We start from the raw sequence: 25,283 nt of genomic DNA, 5'->3' as shown, positions 1-25,283 counted from the left end.
TTAACTTAATTAACTATTCCAATTATGACTTATTATATAACTGTATTCACACCAATGTCTTAGGGATTATAATGATTTTACGGTATCAGCCTGACGATGAGATACCACAGATTGCGTGATAGTATTATGGGCTTTACATGAGATATAGTGATAAAGTCTGTCTACAGACTTATAGCATGTCATGTAGACAGCACAATAAGTGCATTGTATGTAGTCATAGCACTTCATAGTATATATGTACAGCATAGTATAGCGTATAGTTTATATGTATAGTGTCATTATATAGATATGTTCTAGTTATAGTTTATATGTATAGTGTCATTATATAGATATGTTCTAGTCACGTTCTTAGCTTACGCATGTTTCGCGATAAATGCATTTTACATATGTGATGTATTCCCATGCTTTTTGTTCTTGCTCAATGTAAGTCGCACTGGATTAAGAGCGTCTGCTAAATGCCTAAATTGTAAATTGTAAATTGTAATAAAGATTATTTTCACTTCTGTTATATATACAGTATATCTGAATTCATTCAGTGAATAATTAATACATGTTCTTCCAAGACCGAGTACCAAGAATCAGTAATCACAAATGAATGATTATAGACTAATTGTTGACTATGAAATGTTTGTGTGGGGGGGTTCAGCGATATTCTGCCTGGTTACATAATGCAAAATATGTGCGTGCGTGCGTGTGTGAGAGGGGAAGGGGTCAAGAGAGAGAAAGAGAATGACAGATAGGAAAACAGATAGGAAAGTGACAGACATTAATGTGCCAGACATCGCAGAGCTCACTCAGCATTAATCTCTTTCAAGCAGTGATGTAAATAGGTTTTCAATTTAATGGGTCCCGGGACCCAGGGGTGGTCTTTTAGATGGATCCCAAGGACATTTTATGAGTCCCGCTTCAACGACGTTAGGAGTCATATTATTTGGTCATTTTTACAAATTGCAGCATTTAGTTCCCATTTCATCTTATATGGTTATACTATGATTATATTCATGTAGAAAATGAATCTGAAAGAAATAAACACAATTCTAAATCTGACAATTGCAAAGAGTTATGCAAACAACAGTGCAAAGTATATGCAAAAATAAAGGAAATTAAATATCACCAAATTACAGTACAGTGCTGAGTACAGTAGTGTATCCATGGGACCACCAGAAAGGTCCACAGATGGGTCCATTATCAATAATCTGCGTATTAGTATATGGATATATGTCAGACATTCCATATGTTGATCCTTCCCCATCCATCCTTCCTCTTCGATGTCTCCCTTTTGACTGATACCTGTCCATTTAAACTCTAGACGGGCCTGCCCTGAAATTATTTGTGCAGTCACGCCCGGCAGCCGGTGAAAAGTAGAGTTCTCAACAGGCCCGGAAATTATGGCCCGGCCCTACCTGTGCCCTAATCAAACCATGTACACTCAAGACACTGCCACCACTGTCCACTGCCACCCTTAGATCTCCATATATGGAGCTGACCTGTTCTGACATTCCATATGTTGATCTGACCTCATCAAACCTTGTACACTCAAGACACACTCTATATATGGCCAGTGCACGCTTCTCGCCCCCAGGCGTCTTACTGGTAAACGGCTTCGAGTCTGTTTCTTCCGTGTTGCATAGCATAACAGTGACGTCACTGTCGAATCCTTGGCAACTTTACCGTTCACGTGTATTCAGAGCAGCAGCAGCAGCGTAACAACAAACTGTAGCCTATCTTGTCACGCTCGCGCTAATGAAACTACACGGTATGGTATTATTATTTCATTTCAAAACATTCAAGTATCAGAAGATGATGTAACCCAGGTAAAGTAATGCGTCACTCTGCATGTGGTGGTTAGTAAAAACAGAGAGATGTGTTTGGGTGAGCGGTGTGTCGCTTATCACCAGCGCGGCGTGACGCCATGTTGTAGTTTTCGGTGGTCACCTATAACTAGAGTGCTACAATTATTTGAAGATACCTTGTAGATTTTGATTATGTGCGTCATGATGCGACGCATTGTGAGCTTGTAGATCGGCTATTTTCAAAATATTTGCATAATGGCTACTTTTACTTGTGTACGCTTACTCAAGTATACATTTTAAATTCTGGACTTTTCCAGTATTACTTTATTGCAGTATCGTCTCGATACCATTACTTCAGTAAAACATGCAAGTACTGTTTTCCACCACTGACCATGAGACCTTGTCCTGCGGATCGGTTACATGTCCAAGGTCGGCCAACGGCCCAGGAGCCCCACGGCTGCGGCGTAACACAATGCTGCTGCAGCGCAGAGCAGACAGCCAGACGGATGGACGGACAGACGGACGGACAGGCGGGCAGACGGGCGGCCGTGGAGGTGTGCTGCAGAGAGATGATCCATGCTGAGCTGGTCTGAACTGAGCTGAACAGGCCATTCCGTACTCCAGGGGTGTTCTATTGCGCTGATACGGCAGGGGACGAGTCAAGTACAAAATGCTGGTCTGACAGCAAGCCAAACGTTATCCGGGGGAGATGGGGAGAGAAGTGCACAGTTTGAGCATGTATGTGCACTTACTCAGTGGTGGAAGGTTAGGTAAGTAAAGGACGACTTCACCACTTTTCAACCTATCTTCATATAATTGGTCCTAATGAACTAACTAATGAACTAACTAATGAACTAATATTCATGGTAAAATAGCACAATTTCTTTCTACTCGGGCTGTGGGCAGTTCAGAAACCCAGTGACAGGCAGATTGGGTAGATGTTTTTTAAACAAGATTTTTACAAAAATTGTTCTTATTATCGCCAGAACAATGGCTTCCTTTATAGAATTGTAACTTTTCAGCGATAGAAAGCCTGCACTTTCTATTAGCTTGGATTCCCAGGCACAGACCGAGTAGAAAACAATTGTGCTATTTTATCATGGACATTAGTGAGGACCAATTATATGAAGATAGTTTTAAAAGTGGTGAAGTCGTCCCCGAGTACATTTACTCAAGTATTGTACTTAAGTACACCAACTTAACAAAGGTGGTCGGTGCATTTTAAAAATACAGACAGAAGACAGAAAAGTCAAGCAGCAACAAATAATTAAAAGTGTATGTATGAAGATAAAGGACACATAAAATACAAAATAATAATGCATAGTCATTAAGGGCTTTTACGTAAATGGTAAATAAATGGTAAATGGTGCATTTATATAGCGCCTTTATCCAAGGCGTTTTACATAGATTGTGCATTACATTCACCCATTCACACACACATTCATACACCGATTGCGGCGGAAGCCATGCAAGGTACCAACCAGCACATGGGAGCAATTTGGGGTTCAGAGTCTTGCCCAAGGACACTTCGACATGTAGACAGGAGGAGCCGGGATTCGAACCGCCGACCCATGGATCATTGGACGACCTGCTCTACCTCTTGAGCCACAGTCGCCGTGAGGCCGACAGAGCAGCAAAAAGACCAACTGACCAACTGTGCCATATAAAAATCGCAACAAAGCTGGTTAACAAACTGCCCTCCCACTCTGGGCGTTTTGGGGTAGAGCATATCAAAGCCTTATACAAAAACATAAGTGTTTGTAAAGACGATTTTAAACTGGTAATGGTAACAACTGATGAGATACTTAAAAACGGAGTGCCCTGCAACGCCACAAGGCCACTGGCCATGATAATATTCCCTCCAAATTTCTCAGACTCAGCCGTCTCTATAGCTCCAATAATCACCCACATAATGAACCTCTCCATCAAACAGGGACAGGTCCCTCAAGATTTCAAACTTGCCTTACCTACCTATAGGTTCCATTCTGTACATTTTGTACAGGTATTGATAGTCATTAGCGATGTCATTATTAATAATTCATTAATTTATATTATTGTAATTATGTTAACATTAAAATTATTCAGCAACAACATAAATGATAATGATCATTGGTAATGAGGGTAATGTGAATGAGGATAATAACAACAATAATAATGTGTAATCTGGTTATGTAGTGCTATGTAACTCATATGGATCCTGGTGGATCTCTACAGTCTACGGTGACACGGGGGTGGGTTTGGTGTAGGGTGGAATTCTCGTATCTGACTTTTGTTTTGTGAATCTGTTAATGTTAATGTAATGAGTATTACGAATCATGTTCTGTTGTAGGATAGGCATTTATAAGCTTTTAGCTTCTGCCTATTCCTTTTGATCATCTTCATGTTTTGTTTTGTTTCCATTCCATTCATTGTCTTTAAATATTGTATTTGAAACTGAAGGATGATCAAATAAACTAAACTAAAAAAATCTGGAGGCAAATCTTTCCGGTGATAAAATGGCCACCAACGTAATCAAACCAAAGAACAAGATTCCTATGCAGGATCTCCTCACTGGTCAACAAAAACACCCTGAAGACCCTAACAGGAGCCCTCGTACAAGATTTCTTCGACTATGCATGCACCTCAAAGGCCCTTAAAACAAGGCTCCAGACTTCCCAAAACAAACTGGTCAGGCTACTACTTGGCCTCACTCCACGAACCCTCCTCACCCCTGACCACTTTGACAGGCTTAGGGTCGACGACAGAGTACAGCATCTTGCAATGGGTCTGGTCCACAAGTTTCGCTACACCACCAAGATACCCATGTACCTGTCTAAATACTTCCTTAATGTCAATCCACACCCACAACACCAGAGGGAGTTCAACAAACCATGTGCAACCCAGATTCGGCACAAACAAGGGACTATTCATTTCGCTCCTATGCCACCAAAATGTGGAACACCACATTGGAACGCGGTCCAGAACTGCCACAAAAGGCCTCTGCCCGGGCTCTGGACAGGGCCCCTGCCCAGGCTCCATATATGGAGCTGGCCTGTTCTGACATCACAAATACAGTATGTTCTGACATCTGCATAGACTCCATATTTGGGCATGCCCGACAAATAACTCCATATATGGGCATAAAAGGGACACAAACTGGGTGAGGCATGCATTTCCAACTTGCATCGTTCCAAGTAGGCCAGTGCCCAACGGGCACCGCTCTAGTAAATTAAAACAGAATATCTATTTTAAGCGGTTTATAGAACAAATTTTAATTTACACAATTTTTTGTACACATCATGTATAAACACATATGGGCTATATCTTGCGCCACCCCTTAACTCTTATCCCTAAACTAATTTGCCATTTTTTACTATTTTAAAAAACCTTTTAAAATAGTTCAAATAGCCGATCTACAAGATCACAATGTCTCGATGTAGATCGGCTAGTTGAACTATTTTAACATGTTTTTCAAAATAGTAAAAAATGGCAAATACGTTTAGGGATAAGGGTGGCGCAAGATGGAGCCCATAATGTCTCTTCCCTTGTTTACTTTGCACAGCAGGCAATACAGCAGTCGTGGGTGGTGCGAGATCAACGGTGCAACAGATGCGCGAGTGTGTGTGTGTGTGTGTGTGTGTGTGTGTGTGTGTGTGTGTGTGTGTGTGTGTGTGTGTGTGTGTGTGTTGTGTGTGAATGGGGGGGGTATTGCATGCAGGAGCAATAACACCATTCTCATTTGTAGGGGTCACAAGGGATGAGCACAAACATGCGATTCACCAATTAGCCTTGATTACCAAAGCCATCAGCCGGTGTAATGCACTGCGAGCTCGCTCCAGAGCGCAGGATGTATCCTCTACACATAAATGAACTCAATTACAGCTGGATCACACCTTGTGAGTCACACTGAATGAAAGGCATTTAGGGTCGGACCTGCATGGGCCCCGCCGGTGTCTGTCTGTCTGTCTGTCTGTCTGTCTCTGCCGCACGGAGGAAGAAAAATAAAAACGCCGCTGGTGAAATGGGCAATAGCGCTCCAAACAGCCATAAACAGGTGTTAGTATAATTAAATCTGATTATCTGAAGGCTCTCCGGCCGTGTATGAATAATGCATGCTGCATGTAATTCGACAGGGAGAAAAACGTAAATCTCGTCGACACAGTCCGGCGCGACACATGAATGCACTATTCATACTTTGTTGCTCGCCAAACATACAAGCTCACAACGTATAGCAGACGCGATACGCTGTGAGCTTGTAGGTCCGCTATTTTCGGGCTGCTGACGGCGCCGTACGACAGAGCTTAAATTAGGTCGTAAGTCAACGCAGGACAGTGAGGTAAATTGACATCGATTCTTTCCCGGTGGTTTTGTATTTCCTCCGCATGCATGGCTCATTTACTCGTCCTTGGACCCTGGCCAGCATCGGGCCTATGTCATCTTGAGGGATGTGATGGGCCTGCAGTGTATCAGAATGGTACAAAATGTGCACTGCCTCATTGAACGGTGTGTTATATGGGCTGTGCATGGCTAGCAGGGCCGGATTAACACCTCTGAGGGCCCCTGGGCACTGAAGCTCGAAGGGCCCCCCTTCACGCGCGCGCAACATTTTTGCTGTTTTGGAGACGTTTTGGTGCAGTTTTATGCCGTTATATTGTCCTATTTCCGGTCGCCTACCCCCCCCAGAGTGACAGCCAATCTAGCGCATTGTTGCTGCTTTACACACAATTGCACTTTTCAACTGCCCTTCTCACCAACAATAAAACACTAATCTTTTTAGACACCATTTATTTCATTCAGATTAGCAGGGAAAATTTCTGTTGAGGGGCCCCTGGTGCCCAAGGGCCCCTGGGCCCAAAGTGCCCATATGGTAGATGCGGCCCTGATGGCTAGGCAGCGGGGGAGCAAACACATGCATGTGCTCGTCTCTGCTCTGGTCTCCCGTGAAGTTCTCGTAATGCTGACAAAGAGGTCACGGAAAGAACAGCAGACATTATGGTGGAGTGGTTGTGGCGTCCGCAGTTATAACACATTCAACCTGGCGTCTATTTTGGCCAACGTATATTTCCAAATAGTAGCCCGGGGCGTTTAACACGCAAAATAAATGTGGAGCTTGGGCGTTTAAATGGAACCATCAGACGGCTATTTGCAGCAGGCTTTTATTTATTTTCGCACTGGCCTGCACGGGGCCATTTTGCACATTTTCTAAACTATTTTTTTTACATACATTTCTAAAAGTTTCAATTTCAGAGGTTGTAGATCAGCTACAAATGTAGCTTTTAGCAAAGGTTCAATGAGGAAGATCTCTGTTGTCATCTACAGCTTGAGAGGCCAGCACATTTAGCACATTTGAAGGAGGTTCATCTGCACTGCCACCACCAGCGTCTAGACTCCAATGGGGGGGGGGGGGGTTATCCCTATTAAAAGTTAGTCTCATACATGAAATGCAATTGGGAGTCTAATCGCCAAAATGTTATCTTTCATGCAATAAAACTAATCATTTGCAACTTGATCTCTCCTTTCATTGAACTGTAGCTGTGTGACACTGTTGTATGACGAAGTATAATCACAGAGCAGCAGTTCATGGTTCCCTGCTGGTCATGAATATAAGCTTAAGAATACGACGAAAACTAAACAATATCCATGAATGAATTCAAGTCTTCATGGGGTGAGTAATCGATAGGAAAAAGTATATATATATTGTTTTTGGTGAACTATCCCTTTAACTAAATACAGAAGTATGGTCTCTCATAATACAATAGAATGAGAGCATCTGTTCAAACTCACCCGAGCGCTTAACAGCTAGATGATCACATCTCATTTTGTTCTACTCCGCTTTATGGGCAAAATTGTGAAATTCTAATGTGGAAATGGACTCGGTTGTTCTACCACCTGCATATTATAACAGAGTACAACTGAGAGATGCAGAGCAGCTCCACCATGGCTCTGTGCCTGCATGTCTCCAGGCTGCCGTAAGGTTGATGGAGGGTCCTATAATCATGTAATTCCACTTAATACACCACTAAGGAAGTGAAAGGACTGAATCCTCCAGCGTAGTTTCAATAACGTACTGTATAAAGGCAATTTACGGTCGTTTCCTACTCTGGCTTATTGCATTTTGTGCACAGGCGCTTGACAGTGGTGGGTTATTGAACATATAAACAATTGTGCCTGTGGTTTGCTACTGAGATGTGTTGTGTTGCTCTATAACCCTCTAAAACATATGGGTCAGCATAATGGGAATGTATATATTTATTATTTACTAAACATACTACAGCTGCTACAATGAGTTCTCAATGTCTTATGCTCATACATTCTTCATGGTAAGTGGTACAAGGGGGTCCCTGGAATAAAATATTTTCAGATGGGGGTCCGCGGCCAAATACATAGCTAAGTTTGGTCGGTCCTTGACATGGATAACCACTAATATATAGAAATATAAGTTTTTCAGAAAACTGTTGGCATTCAGAAGAATCAGAGTTGAATTTTTGAGTTTAGCGTTGGCTATTCAAAAAAGCAGATCTACAAGCTCATTGCCTGCCACGTAGCGAGCTTGTAAATCTTCTATTTTTGATTTTGTTTTTGAAAAATCTTTTTTTATTATATAATTTGAATTGATTTAGCACAAATCTAATCTTTTCTTCAGATGGGGATCCGAGGCCAAATATATATCATTATGGGGGTCCTTGGCATGAAAGAGTTTGAGAACTATTGGTGTTACAGGTAAGTTCACGCAGAGCACCCCCCCAAAAAAACCTTGACTCGAAACTCCTTCATTTGTCGCTCGGCTCCTGACATTTGCTGTCCAGCCCCAGTGGAGCAGAGCTGTCAGAAGTAATCTCATCTGTCGTCTGTCTGTCGCACTCCCATTGTGCCAAGTGGCTCCATGCAGTTCATGACTGGGAAGAGGGCAGAAATCCAGGCAAAGTCGGAGTCAATACCCAAGGGAGCAGCTTTACTTTCATTGTATTTAAAGACAACTTTTTGGGCAATTCTGTTTTATTTTGAATAGGTCGGTGTAGACTTGTAGTGCTTCCCAAACCTTTTTGCTCGAGACTCTCCCTGGGGCCCAAACTACTGAAAATAGCAGATCTACAAGCTCACAACACATCGCATGTTGTTAGCTTGTAGATTGACTATTTTCACTACTACTACTATTTATGAAATATTATGAAAAATGTTGGAATTGTTTTTAATTAATGAAAAGTTGTGATTTTTCACGACCCATAAAAATTGGTGCCATGTCATTATTCCGACCTCCCATTGTGCCGACCTCCCATTGTTCCGAAATTACAAAAAATTGGTTGTGACCCACAAATAAGTCCCGACCCCTATATTGTCTACTCTAATTTACTCTAACAAAATGGCTGAATACAAAAAGCAGGCTTCCGTGGCCCAGTGCTCAGACATAATAGCAAAAATGACTAAAGGTAAAGGTTAAAGCAAAACATACAAATGAACTGAAATGACACAAAGTGTGTTTGCGGGTGGACCGCACTACTGCAAGTGCTGCCAGAGACCACAGGTGTTCACATATCTTAAATAGTCTTCTCCAACCAATCACCAGAAGCAAGGGCGATTGGCAGCCAGCAATCAGATGATGGTCAGCACCTGGGAGTGAATACTCAGACACCAAACCCACACATACACTGACACAAAACCCGCACACACTCTGCCACACAATCACACCATACTCACACCCGTAACAGGTGTAGAGAGACGGGAAAGGTGGGAGAGTGTGTATAGTGACATGAAGCTAAATCCGGCTGGTCCGGGAATCAAACGATAACTACACTGCCAGAGAGCTATAGAGCTTATGTGGTACATGCCCTATAACCACCAGCTTTACCTTCTTTAAAAGTTAGACGTAGCCAGTGAAGAATTGCAGCAATAGGATGATGATTCTGTATGAGACAAGTATAGTCAGAGGTAAAGTTTCCTACAAAGTCTGATGTAATTTACATATCCTATCTAGGTTTTCTTTTTGTGTGTGTTCCAAAAATAAACAGATGATCGTGGTGGTTTGACTCATATATATGAAGCATCAACTGATGGCGAGAAAACACTAATGTTACTGCCGCCGAATTGTTCATTTTTGTCCAGAAACAGACTGCTCTGAATCGTTTACGTTGGGCAGTCACTGCTCTGAATCGTTTACGTTGGGCAGTCACTGCTCTGAATCGTTTACGTTGGGCAGTCACTGCTCTGAATCGTTTACGTTGGGCAGTCACTCGTATTTGATACAGATACCTTCTGCTGCTCAGCCTGGTCTTCCTAAACGTGACCTAAGTAAACTATACTTGAACGGTTAAATCTAACCTTATTCCTAACTTTAACCTAATTTAACACCCAACCCTATTCCTAAACTTAACCCCAGTAAAACTATGCCTAACCCTAAACTTATTCCTAACCTTATTTTCAGTAAAACAAGAATACAATAACCGCCCCACCGAGCGGTCGGCGCGAGGTCAGCGGAATGAAATAAGGGCGACGGTGCTTTAAGGTGAGCATTCCTGTTACCTTCAGAGCCACCTCTCCGACAATATTGCAGAGACAGTTTGTTTATTTTTGGACCACAATGCTGATATGAGACGATTTTAAGATGACCCAATGTTATTCTCCATAAACGTCCGTGACCCAGGGGGCTGAACGACTGACGTCAGGACTTTGGTACTCAGAGCACATCACCTATAAGCATCAAGGCATTTCATGTTTTCAAATGGCCATGGTGTAAAGTGGCTCCATGATGTATGCGTGCCATACAGTGCAACTTAATGTACCATAATGCAGGGGTTCTCAACCCGTGGGTCGCGACCCCTCGGGGGGTCGCCAAATTATTTTAGGGGGTCCACAAATTATTTTAAAAAAAAATAGATTTTTTTAAAATTTTATTTTCACGATTTTTCAAAAATAGCAGACCTACAAGCTCGTAGCGCGCCACTCGGTGGCGCGCTATGAGCTTGTAGATCTGCTATTTTTCAATAGCTAAATTATAACAATGCTTAAAACACCCAAAATGGGTTAAGGTTATTGTAGCAGTCAATTTATATTGGGGGTCAGGAGGGGGCGGGGCGGGGGTCCCGAGACATTGCCAAAGCATTTCCGGGGGTCCCCGGCCAAAAACGTTGAGAACCCCTGCCATAATGTACCCAACAAGTGTAGGAATGTCACCCACGTCCGTCCTCATCCCCCAAGGACATCCATCTGCAATGTGGTGGACCTCATGTCGACCACACAGACCCGAGTCTCACTTTGAGCTTGCGTTCTTTTATCCTTGTTTATCTCTCTCCTTCTCTTTGACAAACATCGGAGCATGACTAATGATTTCCAGAGGTGAAGACTCATTTCGATGCGGGAGGCAAACTGGCGAGACCACCGAACAACCCTGTTAGCATGACATTCCCTGTCACAGTCTGGCCGAGAAGGGCCTTTGTGTGACTTTTAACATGGTGACACCACGGTATTGTGGTCAGAAGAATGTGTGGAGCCTGCGCTGGCAGAGGCGTGGAATCTTTTGATGTCAGAGACTCTTTTGTGTGGAAGGCTTTTAATGAGCCAACCTGACTCATTATCGGAAGCCGCGTGGAGGAACCTGACATGACCACACCACGGGACCGCCTCTCCTCACCGCTCTGAAGCCACAAATTACAGCAGCTTAGCCCCTCGCTGAGCTCTGGGGGGCCCAACCTCATGGCCCTCCCTAATGGCTCCCGAGGGACTTTTAACGGTTGTAAACAACATCCACCCGGGGTCGGCCTACAGTTAACCTAATGGGAGATGTTTTTTTGCAAAGCCCCCATTAGAGGGACACTTCAAAGGGGGCAAAGTGTTGTGAATTCAGGATAGTTTTTTATCGACCAAGCATAAATATTCAGTACGTTGAACACAGTCTGAGGCAGCGTTCTGCACCTGCAGCACCGCAGCTCTCGCCTGGGTTTGTTTGCAGCATTGCAGGTAATCTCCAGCCCCTGTAAGGTAGAAAGAGCTCCCGCAGTCATGGTCAGATGTCGACACACTTTTAATTAGACCCTGTGTGACGGCTCGGAAAGCACCGAACTGCATCAGCAGATTCACGTTGGTTTATTTCACCCATTTCATACGTTCACATTCAAAGGATGCCATTACCTAGCTAGGCCTTCGGTATACTCTGACCTTTTAAAAAGTTTAATGAACTTTAAGTAAATATCTGTTTCGTCTCTTCAACATTGTTATTATTTTCTATTTCAAACTTGAGTGCAGTGCAGTGACCGTTTAATTAACTCCTCTGATGTTTGGCTGCAGCACAAATGAATTGAGGATAACTCAAACCTTACAAGTTATACATTAAAGGAGCATTCAGTGATTTGAGTGATTTGGAAAACCACCCAGTCCGCCCCGGTAACAAAATGTGCACATGCACGCTCTACAGTGAGGGGAAGTGCAACAGGCCAACAGCATGTGCACCAAGGCCCGCCCCCACTCGATCATGATTGGAGGCATCCTGATTGGATGAAGGCTTTGCCACCCGCCACCAAAACTGAAACTAGGGTTTTTTGACCCAAAGAAAAAATAAGTGATATTTAGATTAAGTCAAATCACTGAATATACCTTTAAGTTCTAATAGGAAACATGACACTCTCTCTCTCTCTGCTTTATCACTTCTCTCACCTTACTCCCTTGTCCATACACATTATTTTATGCTGAATGATAGGAAATGTAATTGGTAACCAAAAACAAAACAGAACATTCACTGTCCTCCAATCCAATGACAACGCCACGCACCATACATGTGCCATGAGTCACGCTACCTGTCGTCACGTCGCATTTCTTCCCTCCCAAATCCCGCTCCGTTTTAAAGGTTGACTGTTAATTAGAAACATTGTGACACAGCTGAATGTTTACACGAATGCAATGCGGCGCACACACAATCAGATTGTAATGTCATTGCTGGCAATGTCCTCCCTGTGTGGCTGAGATAAACTAGCGGTTCCCAAAGTGGGGGTCCGGGAACCCCCCAGGGGTTCTTGAGGGGGTTCCAGGGGGTCCTAGCATACAGCATCAGTTTAACCACTTTAACCCTTAGTTAATACCCATTAAGAGGAATCTGTCATTTTAGATGTTTGCTATTTTTTAACATATTTGAAAAAAAACTTGAAAGTGTGCATTTGTAGAATCGGCCTCAGGTCTTAATGAGTTAACAGGCTCAGTCCATCCGACGTGCCCACACGTCATAAGCAATCCAACCGACGTGTGTACACGTCCTAGCGCATATTCAATGATACCAAATCGACATTGGCTTTTCCAACGTTTTGAAAAATCTTGAAAGCTTTGAATGATTTCTCTAACGGGGTCCCCTTGGACAAAATCTTTTCAGGTGGTGGGGGGGGCCAAATGCATAAAAATGTTGGGGGTCCTTCACAGGAAAATGTTAGAGCACACATGAAACGCGGCACACTGTCAGATAGCAATGTCATTACCGGCACAGCGATGTTAGTCCTCCCTGCATGTGTGACCGAGATAAACTAATCCAGCCCACATCCTGAGAACTTGAGAACTGTGGAACTTGTTTGGGGGGGGGGGGGGGGGTTGAAGCAGTGTTTCCATGCATGTCCGCTTATTATAAACGACTTTGGGCTTGTTTTTCTGTAAAGTTGCTTGTAGATATCGGTACTGTAGTTATGGGTTGTTCTTTTTTGGGGGCTTGTTTCTTGTTTCGTTTCCTAATGTCGTTTCATTGTACAGATATTCTACTGTTAGACCGGCTGTCATCATTGAGGGATTTCTTTTATAGGGGGTTATAGGCCGTGAGCCAGGACCCCAAATCTGGGGTCATCTGTACCGATGGGGTGAATAAGTTTCATAGTGATTTTTGGGAAGGTATACATCCCTAGTGCTAGGAAAATCTGTGGTAGCTTTCTGTGTGTTATCACTCCATTTATAACCACATGCCAAAACACAATTTTCAAAATCCGAATGGAGCATTCTACTTCAAACTGATGGTTCTCTCCTATTATTGATCATATATCTTTGAAGAATGGTTGGGATACAGCTCAGACTATATATATTTCTCTGAAAAGTTGTTAAAATTAGCACATCTAGAAATGTTATCTATTACAGGAGAGACAACATATAGGGACTATATATTACATGAGACGTACTTCTGTTTTCATGAAAGATGCAGCACAAAGGTTCCCTCTGTAAATAACTGTAAATATTTAAAACCATCTTAGAACATAAATTCTAATGAAATGTTTTATGAAATTCAATAAACTAAATATAGTGTAAGTGTACAGTGTAAGTAATGCATAAGATAACTTTCCGTTCACCATTACATCACCTTTTAGTCCATTTGACACTTCTATCTGTTCAATACCAAACCTAATAATGCTGTTTCATATTACGTTTTTGTTGTTGATTTGTATTTGGGGACAATTTTAGCTTGGTTGCCCAAACTTTGGTAATTGGCATAATCAAAAAAGGCCTTTATATCAGGTCAATCTCACATGTTAAAGGTCTGGTCAATGAAACAGAAACAACTATTTCTATTTCTATAACAACTTATACTTATACATTTGTAATAATAGCATAAGAAAATATGATAATATTTATCTTTTGCAACTACATTCAATATCTGTAAGCTTCAACTCATAATCAGGAACATAAAATCAACCCACCACATCCCCCTAGCCCTCCTGATTGGCAGCAATATCTTACCCAAATCCTGATCTACCTCATCGTCAAAAGTATATCCTCTTTCATATCACTTCTCATTTGTAGCTTCAACATCTCATCAGGTGTCAGGTCACCCTTAGCAAAATGTGGATCTCCCATCCAAATTGTGTGACATTACCTGAACTTTCAAATTGAGCTTGGTGGTCTGCCACATTCCACTTGTATATGAGTACAACTGGCGTGGTACAACAGCAGCAACAGATTGTTACATTGTGACACCCAACTCACCCAGCACATCAGGGTAGTCTGGGAAGTTCCCTGCCAGCAAAGTATTTTGTGCTCTGATCTTGCCTTTGCACATGGATATGAGGTTGCACAGGACTGTCCCATTGAAGGTCGTTAATGTCAAGGCAATTATGTTTATGCACTGTCAAATAGGTCTACATCTATTCTAAGGTAACATATAGCTGTATATTCATATTATCCTGCTCATTACTGTGCACAAATGTATACATCTTTGTGTTTGAGCACAAATGCATTTTGAGAACCCCCACATTTTCAGTAAAGCGTGCACGCTGTGCGGCCCCCCACACACCATCATTCTACAGTTCAATCTAGTTGAATACCCCTGCTGTAGGTTACAACAACAAACAGCTGCATATCAATGGTAAGGTGAATACTGTGCATGTCAACCAGTGACCATACTGTATCTGCTGCATGCTTGGACACACCTGCTTATGAGACAGACATTGACCTGACCTTTAGCACATAAGATTGACCTACTTATAAGAAATTGATTTTATGTGACAGTTATTCTGTTCATTTTGTAATTGTATTGTTTTTACATAATGCAGTACAATAGAACATCACTTTGTGTGGTATGGACACCATTTTGGATTTGGCAATACATAATTAACTAGTGATGGGAGATTAATCGGCAAACACATCGGTATCGGACGATTTGAGTAGTTTTTAGATTAATCGGCATCGGTTTGATTAATCAGACCGATTACGTTTTTCAATAAACTTTTCCCTACTCCTTTTTCGAACATAGTAACTGCGAGAGTGAGGTCTAGCCAACACCAACTCGGGATTCCTGGATCGCTGCCCTGGTCCACAATGTCCTATCCAACATCAGGTTATTGAGCTCTGCAGTGTAGTCAGCCAAGCTGTCGCGCCGCAGCACATCTACATAGGTGGTACGCTTCTTTCCCCCCCTTGGCTTTGCCCTGGGTTTGGCTCCCATAGTCAATTTACTTGCCTCAAGTTCTGGGTACCTGACGCAGTGCCCTGCCAGCCTCATCCTTCTCTCTCTGACTTTGTCCGTGACCCGTGGTAGGTCCCCATAGTGGTCCACATTTCTGATGTGACACCTAGTGCCATTCGTAGCATTCTTGGGCCATCCAGGGCTTTTTCCTGTTGTACTGTGAGGGTCCATGTCTCGACAGTAGCTATGAACAGCCGCCTCTTAAGGTCTTCTCCCATGTCTGATTTCCACACTCTCCTCATCCCGTGCAAGGCTTTCCAGGCAAGTGCTCTCCGAACCTTCAGATCCTTTTCAGTTGAGGCAGTCCAGGCCCCGAGGTACTTGAAGTCTGCAGTGGCAATGGTTTTGTCCTCGGTGTTGACTGTCATTACCTTTGTTTTCTTGGTATTGAGCTTGAGGCCGAACTTGGACCTTGGCTCGAGTCTGGCTGTAGCTTGACTCTATCATCTGGACCAACTTTTCTGGAACTCCGTAGGCACGTAGAATACTCATGAGTTTCCCCCGGTGGATGGTGTTGAAAGCCTTTTGGAAGTCAATGAATGTGATCACCACTGACAGGTTGCGCTCCCATACCCCTTCCAATATCCTCCTCAGTGCCAGTATCTGCCCGACTTTCGAACATAAACACAAGTTAAGGATTATGAAAGATCATTATTATTATTATTTTTGGACGTTTATTTCCTTTGCCTTTTCTCATTTATATTTTAACATGTTTGGAATAAATAAAAAAATGTAAATTAATTAATCGGTCTGTCTTTACAGATAAACAAGCCCAAAGTAACAGTTTGAACAGATCTACAAGCTCACAATATTATAAAGGTATTTAAGTTAGATGTGACTTGCCTAAGCCTGCAGTACAGACACCCTGTTACATGTATTTTTCAGAATAGACAAAATTATAATCTTTCAATACAGAATGAGATCGACATTGGTAATATTGGTTATCGGCCATAACAGCAATTAATTATATCGGATATCGATATCGGCCAAAATGTCTCATCGGCACATCCCTATAATTAACTGATCACTTTCACTGATTTAGCCACATTCCTTTAGTCCTAAACCCCCAAATAATGATGAATTAGTATTAGTTATAGCCATTTTAAGCTCCTGGCAGCCATATTGGACGCCATCTTGAAAATGACGCCTTTCCAGAACATATATTTTCCTATATTTTCAGTATATTCTTAAGCATGCCTAGAGGTACCAGAAACAATTGGAAAAACCTTTTCTATCATTTTTGGGGGGTGTATTACTATTTTTTTTCATATTGATCCATGCAATTTTCGCCTAGTGTTATAAAATAAAATGCATGATAGCACTCATAAAGCTACCACGGGTGCAATGCTATCACATATTTTCTAACTCTAGACATGTACTGTATACCTTCACAAAAATCACTATGAGCCTTATTCGGCCAGATGGTACAGACCAACCCCCCTGGCTCACGGACTATTATGTGTGACCATACCATTAACAACCTATAGCATGTGACGTGTCAAACTAGAGGGTTTTCATGATTCTGAATCCGTTCCAAGCAAATTCCATTCCAAATGTGCTGACCTCATCACATTTGTGATGACGGCTATGGCTGTTTTAGCCCAAGGATTGTTTTTTGTGCAAAACTAATGCTTGGAATGGATTTAGGATGATGAAAACCCCATAGTTGACACATCACATGCTATACTTAAAGCATAATGAAAATGTGATATTTTTGCCGTATATAGGTTGTTAATGGTATGGTCACATATAAGCCCCTATTAAAGAAATCGCTAACAGCTGGTCAGCAGGTGGATTCATGAATGTATAGTATATAATAGTACCACAGACAAAAAACAGTACCCTCCACGAAAAGGCCTCGTTGTCCTGAACCCTTATCTATCAATTATATATTATGGATCAATAGTGTGGACTTAGACTGTTATTCGTCTGTGGTACTCATTATATACACACAATATTTTAGGCCAATAAAATTGTGAGCTTGTTATTTTATTTTCAAATGGCTGATGTATATAGGGTTACGAGGACCCCCACAGGGCTGGCTTGTTTTCATATAGATCTGCTTGTTTTCTCTCCTCTAAATCTGGCCACGGTGGTGTGAAGCTGTGAAGCTGTGAGAACGTCGGGGCAGTAATTAAGGAAAGTAACTAAGTAAGTACATGTACTTATACTGTAATTAAGTACAATTTTGAGTTATTTGTACTTGACTTGAGTATTTCCAATTTCCAGTACTTTTACTTCTACTCCACTACATCTCAGAGGAAAATATTGTACTTTGTACTGCACTACATTTATTTGAACATTACTTACTACGTTACTAGTTACTTTGTAGATTTTGATTATTATTACAAAACATACAGTAAACACTTCAGCCCTGTATACATTTCGCAATTTAATTTAAATTTAAAATGCGTTGCGATGCATTGTGAGCTTGTAGATCTGCTATTTTCAAAAGATTTGTATACATTTGAAAAACTTGAAATGAGACATTTCACACACAATTCCGGACTTGTACTTGTAACGGAGTATTTCTACAATACTGCAGTATTGATACTTTAACTTAAGTAAAACATTTGAGTACTTTTTCCTCCACTGCCTGGCGCCAGGGTCTTATGGCGAGGGCACAGATCGACTGGTGCTGTTAAAACTGGAGCCGCACCGGGATGTGACAAGTGGACACCATGTCACATCATCATGCCACACAGCCGTCGAACGTGACTTTACACCTTCATGCCAGTGATTCTCAAAGTGGTGGTCCGGGGACCCCCAGGTGTGTCCATCATCCAGCTTGAATGGAGCCAGTGGCACCAATAAGGAATCGCACACGCGACTCAAAATGTGATTGTTTGCGTCTCTGTGTCTCTGTGGTGTGTGGACTCAGTAGGCCTGCTCTGACAACACATATTGAAGTTGACTTTAACTCCAGTGGTTAAATTCCAACTTTTTCACTCCAAAATAAACATATTTGAACTGGGGACGCCCAGTGTTTGCCTCAGTACCACAGATGCATATTGTAAAAATAAATACCAGATCTACAAAGCTTGAAGATTGGCTATCAGAGATTAAAGAGAACAAAATAGAGATGAACAAAAAAATAAACGTAAAAAGTTCTGCCCGACAGCTTGGTACGTTCCACCAGGAAATAGCCGTGCTCCTCTAGTCTAGAAAGCCTCTCTCTGACATTGATTTTGTGTCATCTCCCATGAGTCCTTTTGTTTCCTCCATTTGCACACATTCTGCTCTATATTGCCTCAAACCAGCCTTGCCATATGGCTGTGTTTTCACAGATGTGCATGCAAATTGCGGTTGTTCACACATGTATAATTCCGCTGGTCTTATGGCGAGCACTGCTATTGGAGGCGGCGAGCAACCTGAAATTGTGCAAGCAGGGAGCATGTAAGGGATACGACATGCTGTTCTTGTAAATTCTTTATTAGGGATTAAGCCCTCGGAGATGTATAGCAGCTCGTTTTCAAGTGTGTCCTCAAAATGCTTCTTCATGCCATCAAACCGTTTCAGCATCCTCAATCATGATGACCTGAAGCATTATATACACTACGAGAGAGAGAGGGAGAGAGCAAGCACGAGAGAACAAGACAGACAAATTAAGCATCCGTGTCATTTCAGATTTTTGCTATATACACAGCACATTTGTTGGCTATTCAAAAATAGTAGATCTACAAGCTCATAGCGTGACACTTTGTGCCGTGCTATGAGCTCGTAGATCTACTATTTTTGAATATACATTACATATAATATAGAGATATTTTTTTTAAACGGACATTTTTAACTGAAATCTTTGCTTCTGGGGGTGCCGTGGAACCAAATATTTTCAGATGGGGTTCCTTGACAGGAAAGGTTTGAGAATCTCTGATATATAGCAACATTATACTGTAGGTTGTACTTTAGAAAACACTTTGTAGAATCGGCCTCAGGTCTTATAATAGCAGTAAATAGTTCACAGCAGAGAGACAGAGAGAGGCATCATTAGACACTCGCCACCCCAGCCTCAGTCAGTCTGTTCATAGTGCTATACAGGGCGATACAGTCAGCGGTATCAGTGCTACAGTATACCGCCAGGCAGGCGATACAGCAGTATCAGTATCAGATGCACAACTATGAACAACAGACTGAAGGGAGCGTTTCCATAGCCAGGTCATCCGACTGCTGAACAGACACGGAGCGCTGTCTGTCGCCACCATGTCGGTCTTACATGCTCCCGTTACACTGCCACTAGAACTGTGTGTCGTCACTGTTGGGCAGAAACCTCGTATCTCCATATTTTAACCTTTGGTGTGTGTTTTTTTTCTTTGTAAGGTAATGCTTCAGTGGTCAGTTGGCTTCCCTGCTTCAGTGGTTTTCAACCAGTGGTCCTTGAGGGGGTTAATTCCAGGTGGTCCCCAGCCAACTGATGGAGATTTGGTAACCAAATGGACTCTTTAACTCTTCAGAGTGTAACATTCTTACGCTCTCATGTGTCCAATTATTCTTAACCTTCTGCATTACTTAATTTACGAAATGTCAAACTCAAGGGCCGTGGATGAATTATCTTTGGCCCGCGGGATGATATTTAATTAGTATTAGAGCTGGCCCTCTGGTATATTGCACGGACCACCATAATACTACAAGTCCAGACAATTCACTGCGAGTGCATTGGCACATATCACATACTATGAAATCAGTACTTGGTGAGGATCATAGAACAGGAAACTGAGCTTAATAATAATGCATTTTCAGTTTTAAATGCATTTCCTTTTTTGCTGTTTGCCTGGGACGTCCTCATGACCGCGGTGCCCGTGTGTTGAAACACAGTCCGGCCCTCGACCTCGACCGATTTCTTTATTTTGGCCCACTGTGTATTTGAGTTTGACATCCCTCTACACAATTAGAGCATGTAGAATATTTGTCTCTCCTATGGTACCATCAATACAGCATGTAATTGTGGACAAAATCTTATCCAACGACAACAAAATATGAATTGGGTCTGAGAGGCTAAAATCTCATCAAATGGTGGTCGGTGGCTCAAATGTCAAATAAATAATGTACCTTTGATATGAAAAGGGTTGAAAACCACTGCCCTACTTGATCATGCTACAAAAGCAGCCGATCTACTGCAAGCTCGAAATGCGACGCCAAGCAAACACGCATGTTTGGCTTGTAAGATCTGCTATTATTGCTATTTTGTTTTTATTTGAATCCTGAAAAGTACACAACAGTTTTGGACATATGAGGTTTCCACCCGACAGAGACGATATGACTGTGTATGCGATAGCGGTACACTCCAATTTCCAGAGAAAGAGAGAGAGAAGTTGTATTGATTGACGGAAAATGTACCCGGACGGTTTTGCTTGCAGCTGAGACCTCCTGATATCAGCTGGCAGAAGCATGACGTTGTTGTAAATATGTAAAGTGACACAGTCACTGATATTTATGGAGGTTGACTCCAGGCTATTATTCCAAACGTGACACTGGACTGGTCTCTTTTGGGGGGGGGGGGGGGGTGGAGTGACTGTAGTTCCAAAATGCTGCACCGAATCACACAGGTGCGCCGTGAAACACATTATTATTACAATATACTATATACAACTATAAAGTATAAAGTCTATTTTTGAGTGAGCAACCACTCCAAGGAACAGCAATGTCCGTGTTAACCTATGTGACTATGTTTGCGTGTGACGAGTACCAGTAGGGGCAAAAGTGGCGCTGTTGTGCCAGAAACAGAGAGAGAGAGATAGTGCTGCACTGTTGCCCGCTAATGAGAGAGAGAGAGAGGGGGGGGGGGGGGGGGGGGGGCACCACTCAGTTCACACAGGTGTGATTTTTTTGGTTTACAATTCAGGCAGTACTACTCGGTTTGAGTGGGTGGGCTGGTATCCACACAGTACAAATCTTGACGTGTAAGTGCTGGTATTCAGACGGTATAGTACTCTATTTGAAGTGTGGTTGCTGGAATTCAGACACACGGTCACTCTTAGAAGCGAAACTTAAACATATAGGCCAATACTTGAATAACACCTTTGAATCTGGGATTACTATTTTGGGTATGTCATCAGGTAAAATAATAAGCTTGTCAATTCGCTATGACTTGCATATTGGTATATCTTGGGCACAAAAAGTTTGAAAAGCACTGCTCAATCTTTAATTAGCATCTGAAATAAGTCAGCATGGTTTATTGATGAGGTTCTGTTTCCTCTGGTGCCGTGGGCTAATTGGGGTGCATGGGTCCTGCTGGGAAGATACGTTGGATTCATTTTTGGATATATTCAGTGGTGGAAAGTATAACTATAAGTACATTTACTTAAGTATTGTACTTCCAATACTTTTGCTACTCTGCTACATCTCGGATCCAAACATTGTACTTTAATTCCATTACAATTATTAAAAACTAGCGTGAGCACACATATGAAACCACACTGGCTCAACACGTAAGCAACGAGGACAAAAAGAGGAATGAAAAACAACAAGACACCGTCCGCCACACCATCAACAACTCCGGGACGGGACCGGCCTACACGTGTGTCATCTGTGGCCGAGTCTCCCTCTCACGTATAGTGGACTAGCCTACTGTAAGTGCACCCGACCTACTGTTGATTGCCTTAACAACTCCATCAACACCACTGCATTTTATCTGGTCGATCTAAAACCTGTATCACCGTCCATTATCACGTTATTATTTTCATTAATATTGTCCAGAATACGAATCCACTTTATTGTCACATCCACATATTTACAAAGTGAAAGAGTGGGTGAAATTCGTTTTTTGTGCATATGGTTCCCATCGTAGCAACCTAGCAACAAAAATCTTTTCGAGTATCTTTGAGAACTGAGAAACTAGTGAAAGCAGTTAATAGTAAAATAATGTGTCACTAATGTTGACAAAGAAATCCAAGGACCATGTTGTGTAGGACAACACCTTGTATTAAATAATCTCAGACATTTACTCAAATAATAATTAAAAGACTTAAAATTAAAATGAACTGAAAAAAGTATTATGTTGTTGTCTTGAGGTGTAATGATGATACCAAATTCCTCAAATTAGTTCATGTTAAATCACTGCAAAGAAAGAAAGGAAGAAGGGCTGTGTATTTGAAGTCTGATGACTTTGAGAATGCAGCATTAGAACACTTTGAGAATGCAGCATTAGAACACTTTGAGAATGCAGCATTAGAACACTTTGAGAATGCAGCATTAGAACACTTGGAGAATGCAGCATTAGAACACTTTGAGAATGCAGCATTAGAACACTTTGAGAACGCAGCATTAGAACACTTTGAGAACGCAGCATTAGAACACTTTGAGAATGCAGCATTAGAACACTTTGAGAAAGCAGCATTAGAACACTTTGAGAATGCAGCATTAGAACACTTAGAGAAAGCAGCATTAGAACACTTTGAGAATGCAGCATTAGAACACTTGCATGCTTCTGCTGGAGATCCCAGTCCGTTTCTCACCCTTAACGAGGTATAGACAAAACAACATGGAATCAACACGCGTTCGTTTGATGATTATTCCCAAAATGTACTCATACCAGGCAGAATAATACACAGGAGAAGTTAAGATTATGTCAATTCGTTTTATGTCCTATTTCTAGTTACAATGGTGCTTGAGCCAAATCATAATATATGAATCCTATACAATCATACTATAACGAACAGAGACAGATGTTACCAATATTGATTACCGCAGAGCTCATAATGAATTATCAGCTCTGGACCCATCATCCTATAGTGACAATGAGTGAAGTTCACCAACAACCTTCATAGTATTATAGTCTCTTAGTGCCGCCACTCCGCCAATCACAAGTTTTCCTCAGATGGTCTGATCCACCGTGTGGTCATCTTGTCCCGGTCATCTTCTCCCGGTCATCCTCTGTCATGAGTGAGTGTTGTGTACGTGTTTTATTAAGTCAGCTTGTGTGTGTGTGTGTGTGTGTGTGTGAACCATCCGGTCCCATTGTTTGCTCAGTCCGGTCCAGTCGAGGTGACTTTGACCTGTGAGGGAACCTGTCTGTGTTCCTCTGTTTGTGTATGTGTGTGCATGTGCTGAGAGGATGACGCTGGAGCGGGCCTGTGTGTTTACCATAATATCATTTTCTCCTAGATTTACCTATTTACTCTATATATAAGGTAATAATTCCATAATAGCTTTAGTGGTAAAGATATATATATCCATTAGGTGCATATACTGATTTTCCCAGAGATAATTATCTCTTCCAATCCCTCTTTCCATCTCTGTAAATCTCAGAGATGGACCAAAAAATTTCACCAACATTGGAAAATGTCTCTGTACTGTACTTTTTCTTTTCAAACTGTAAAGGGACTTTACCGGCCGTCAAAGGCATTGTAAACACCCTCTTTGAGATACAACATACAACATGTTATGGTTTCTATTATTCAACTTTTTAGTTTAGCTTTAGACTAGCCAGATTTATTGATTACCCCGGGCTTTCCCCTGCAGTGAACTTTGAGCCCCCATGAACATTACTACCCGCACCCAAATCCTTATCTCTTATATCCACACAGCTTTGGACTATGACCTTGGCGTGGTAATGCTGCATGTCTACTATTGATTTTCTCAATAACCACATCAATTAATACAGAAATAAACATTTAACATTTCAATGTAACCTCATTAAAAAGTAACTTCATGAACTAGCGTGTTGCATGATTGATGTAATATGGGTTGTATGGTTCCCAATTTGTCAACACCTAAAAAAAAACAGTCTTTTTGACTTTGACTTTGACTAGGCAAACAATCACTCATTATTTAGATGGTACTGTGGGAGAGAGACAGAATGACTTTTCTCTCTCGATGATGATGATGATGATGATGAAGAAGATGATGTGTCCGGGGTTCCCATGAAACCCAGCACCGTTGTAGCGCTCCTGCGCCGTCGAAAGTGCCAATGGCAAAGTTCTTAGTAGCTCATCAGAGCAGACACTGCGATAGTTCTTCTTTGCTCGTTGTCAGAGCCGAATCTTCACCCCGCCCCCAGGATGGGTGACATAACAGGTGACCCACAGGTGACAATATAGCCTATACGTTCTCATTGACAGATACACTTGATCTCTGTCGCAAACGGGAGAAAACGTCGGAGATGCACCTAACACAGTTCTTATACCAAGCAGAGCTTGGAGAGGGGGACGGGGTACTTGATGATGTTATCTTTGTCGCGCTCCTGCGCCGATCGTAGCAGCTTCCGGGTGAGTCAAATTAGTACCATAAAGGCCCAATATAGAATCAAGTCTATTCAGGGGAGGATATATGCCTAGTCAAGCCAAACTCATGGTGATGAAAAACAAATAATAAAATGAAGTGGAAGGTGTCCCTCTACCCAAATAATAAAAATATGATGAGGTGGGATAATGACTCATAATGAAATGAAATGTAGATTGTCCAAAGATGGGATAATTCAGTTAAAATAATCTATATACTGGGGAAGATGGAGATCCTTTTTCTTTTATCTATACAGTACATGGTTAATTAGCCTACAGTATATATAAACATTCCGGCCGTATGAGAGCTTGTAGATCTGCTATTTTTCTTTACACTTATTCTAAATATATATCCTTTAGAACGTCTTTGTTAGACCCTCT

At 41.9% G+C, this 25,283-nt stretch overlaps 1 long non-coding RNA gene across 1 annotated transcript in view; it reads right to left on the bottom strand.

Annotated features, from left to right (window-relative positions):
* Positions 1 to 2,356: 2,356 nt before the first annotated feature.
* The window catches only part of LOC306942756, a 54,411-nt gene continuing 31,484 nt past the window's right edge, over positions 2,357 to 25,283 (bottom strand). The window contains exon 4 of the long non-coding RNA XR_013792334.1: positions 2,357 to 2,466. This is a non-coding gene — a long non-coding RNA (uncharacterized lncRNA). The remainder of the gene's footprint in view (positions 2,467 to 25,283) is intronic.

Source organism: Electrona antarctica (assembly GCF_951216825.1).
Source record: "Electrona antarctica genome assembly, chromosome: 18".
NCBI classification, from domain to species: Eukaryota; Metazoa; Chordata; class Actinopteri; order Myctophiformes; family Myctophidae; genus Electrona; species Electrona antarctica.
The sequence above is the reverse complement of the archived record's forward strand: the minus strand, read 5'-3'. Positions and strand labels throughout refer to the sequence as shown.